Source organism: Lissotriton helveticus, chromosome 10 (genome assembly GCF_964261635.1).
Source record: "Lissotriton helveticus chromosome 10, aLisHel1.1, whole genome shotgun sequence".
Taxonomy (NCBI): domain Eukaryota; kingdom Metazoa; phylum Chordata; class Amphibia; order Caudata; family Salamandridae; genus Lissotriton; species Lissotriton helveticus.
The window spans coordinates 670277791-670281303 of record NC_136071.1 but is presented as its reverse complement, the minus strand read 5'-3'; the positions used below and the strand labels follow the sequence as shown (position 1 = coordinate 670281303).

Here is a 3513-nt window from a genome sequence, read left to right as displayed (position 1 = left end):
GTTTCTCCCTCCTCTTAGCCATGTCTGACGCATGACCAGAAATTCCTCTTGAAATGGATGAGAAACAAGTCCCGTGAGTGACTACCTCCTTACAAACTACGGAGAGTGAGCGTGAATTAGTGACGCGGCACCGTCGCGAGAACGGCACCCGTCTATGAGTGCACCTACCCGGTGCAAAGGAGCAGCGTATATATATATATATATATATATATATATATATTTATGGCATGTTTTTTTTTTAGCAAAATATTCATGAGGTACTGGATGCTGCAACTGCTGCCCTATTTGGTTTTGGTGTTGTGCCCTCATGGAATCCATTCCTGAATCTATGGTAGACAACCTTCAAGTGTCTCATACCTGTTGTTTTGCTTCTCTTAGTCTTCACATTCCAGTTATACTTTCTTTGCGCTTAGCGGGAAATCTGCACTTGCCACAAGTACATTTCTAGAGATGGTACACCTTTGATCCACAACGACGTCGTAGTGTGCGCATCTTGTTTCGATGTTTCCCAAATTAGGACGTTCCCTTTGTCATCTTGCCACAATGGCCAAAACGATAGAGCTGTCATCAGTAGGTAGTTATAGTTAGGACCTAGTTTCTATAGGAAAAACATTTTTTGGCTTGCCTATAACTTTGGCATCATTTGATCAATCTTCATGAAATGTTCCATAAAAGGTCACAAAGAAGGTTCTGTTTGGGGGTGATCCTCGCAGAGGGGGCAGAGAAATAGGTGCACAAGAAAAGGGTGCAATTATAATGTTAATCCCCATCGGAACACATTGTGAAACCTACAGCCTGAACCACTGGATTGAATTACACCAAATTTGGCAGAAAGGTACACAGATAGTGCTTTTTGTTATTGGGTGCAGAACCATTCGGTATCTTTTGTGAAATTAAATCCCGACATTCTAGTGATATCTCTGGCCGTGGATATTTTGCAGTGGTTTCACAGGCATCGCTGTTAAATCAACAAAAAAAACGATAGGATGAGGGTCCCCGGGGAGTTTAAAGACCAAGCACACTTACATAGCCCTGAGTACAACTTTTAACAACACAAAGTAACTGTGGGTCTACAAGCATCAGAAGTTGTGAAGGTCTAACCACCAGCCTATTTTTAGCTAAAGCATAGTCCTAAATAGTGAGTGATGCTTCTCGGGTGTGAGAGTTCCCATCAGATATCGTTTGGTGCCGCCCTTGTGAGACTCCTTACACCAAGGAGGATATTACTGCATCCTTTGATAGAAAGGCGGATGCCCCAGTGTAACTAAGGGTCTATAAGGATAACCTAACAACGATACCGGAAAAGCAGTGCGTGTGAGAAAAGAAAGTGATAGTGAAAAATCTGAAATTGGAGAGTATAGAGGGAAAACAATTTATTAGGTACCTCTCATACTTCCAAAACTAAAAACCAGTGCGGAGACATAGTAGTTTTCAACAACTAGCTACTATATAGTTGGAAAGTTTGACATGTTTCAGCAGTAAGGGGACTTGGTGTCCACTGCTTTCTTCAGGACCAAAACTTTGCTACTGCGTGAATGTGAATAGACTAGAAATCACCCATGTGAGTCAAAAATCCATAAGTGTCACCTGGACGACTAGTATACGTAGCTGTCTTCCAGATACCTGGAAAAGTGGCGTCCAAATGGAATAGGTTAGTGTATCGGATGCACACAACAACATAAAAATAAAGACACATTTGTATTTGAAAAAAGCATCTCTGTCGATAATGCATATATATTTCTTTCTTATACTTCCAATATTCCCAAAGGTATATAAGAAGCCCAACACCAGTATCGTCGCCCACTCACCTTCTTGGTAGGACATGGCTACGGCTCAGGTAGATAGAGCACCGCTCTATTAAAAATAAGCAGATGCAGGTAATAACTATATCATGTTAATTCTTATCACACGATCTGCAACGTTCAAAGAGGGAATACTAGAAGATAAGAATGTCTTAGGCACACACCACCAATGGTGATGCCTGCTCTACTTAACTTTGATAACAGTGTTGGCACTGAGTATCTACCCAGTGTCAACAAAAAGACTCACAGTCCTTTAAAGCATGTACAATCTAAACTTCCCCTGCAGGTGATATTGTTTGGGAGAACACCCTACGCAGGCACACTCTTTGGTTATGCCAGTCATACGGATTTATGCTTGAGCCCGTTATTATTCACATAGATAATATGTCTAAAGTTGTGTTACAAACGGGACTCAGCGACCAATTGGACTTCTCATCTTCGGGTTAGAAATTCTCATTAGATAGGGAAACAACGAAGACCACATCCTATCTATGTGTTACCCCCTATACAAAGCTATAGTATCTCTGTGAGATTGATTATTAATCCCTCCGTCTATTGCTAGCGTCCGGTAAGTAGTGAGCGCTGCAACGGTTCACCCGAGGCATAAATGCTTACGACGCTAGACCTTCTCAGGTCCACCATCTCTCCGTTACTTGCTGGGTATTAGATCCGGACAAAGCCTTACTTCAATGACACCACACCAGAGTAGAAACCGGATCCCTACCTGCCCGTCGGTACTCCGGGCGTCCCTCTGGGCCGTCTCGGGGAGGTGCCGAACCGGTCGGTTCTACCGGTAATAGCGCTTCCGTGTTCAGGGACGCGTGTGACGTCACAACGTCACGGCGTCACATGACGCATTCAGAGTGCTGGGAATTGTAGTCTTAGTGTCCCCACTCCGTATCTTCGGTTTCTCGTTGCATGTTGCATTATGTACAGGGGACCACGCACCATATGAATCCTCTGCTGCAATCCAGAAGAAGTCCGGGCCAACACTGGCCCAAAATGCAATTAATCGACCGCAGTAAAAGTCACTGTTACCCTCCATGGCACCCAACCCAACACACCGTCAGCTCTCGCCCATTTACAATTGTGTGGTGAACATAGCAATTAACTGGCTCCCTTTATAGTGTAACGTGACGCAATGATTATATGTTTTTACATTGCTAGGAAACACACTTCATGTAAATTATAAACTGCGTTTCGAGTGCAGTTAGAGTCGGAAAAGAAACTGATCTAGTCAGTGATCTTACGACTATTACATGGTAGTAACTACTTAGACAAGGGAGTAGCTGGTAATTAACCCTGGGCGTCCGAATCGGCTACGCCCACGGAGTAGGCGTAGTGTTGCCTTCTACGCATTTTGCGTAGACAGCGTAGCCGGCAACACTACGCCCACTCCGTGTGCGTAGCCGAGTCGGCCGCCACCCGCCTCCCTCCTGCCCTCCCCTACATACATTATTTAAGCAACTAACCTTAATAAAACAAATTTAAAGCACTTACCGTGTCCGGTGTTCGCCTGGGGCTCCCTTCTTGGAATAGCGTCCCTTCCTGGATACCAATGCACATGCGCGGCCGCCCGCGCATGCGCATTTCTCGGGAGAAATGCGCATGCGCGGCCGCCCGCGCATGCGCATTGGTATCAAGGACGACGCTATTTTCAAGAGGGAGCCCCGGACGAGCCCCGGACACGGTAAGTGCTTTAAAATTGTTT

General features: G+C 44.9%; 1 pseudogene; it reads right to left on the bottom strand.

The window, feature by feature from the left end:
• Window positions 1–250: 250 nt before the first annotated feature.
• On the bottom strand, window positions 251–534 carry LOC144785450 (large ribosomal subunit protein eL37-like; annotated as a pseudogene).
• Window positions 535–3513: the final 2979 nt, after the last annotated feature.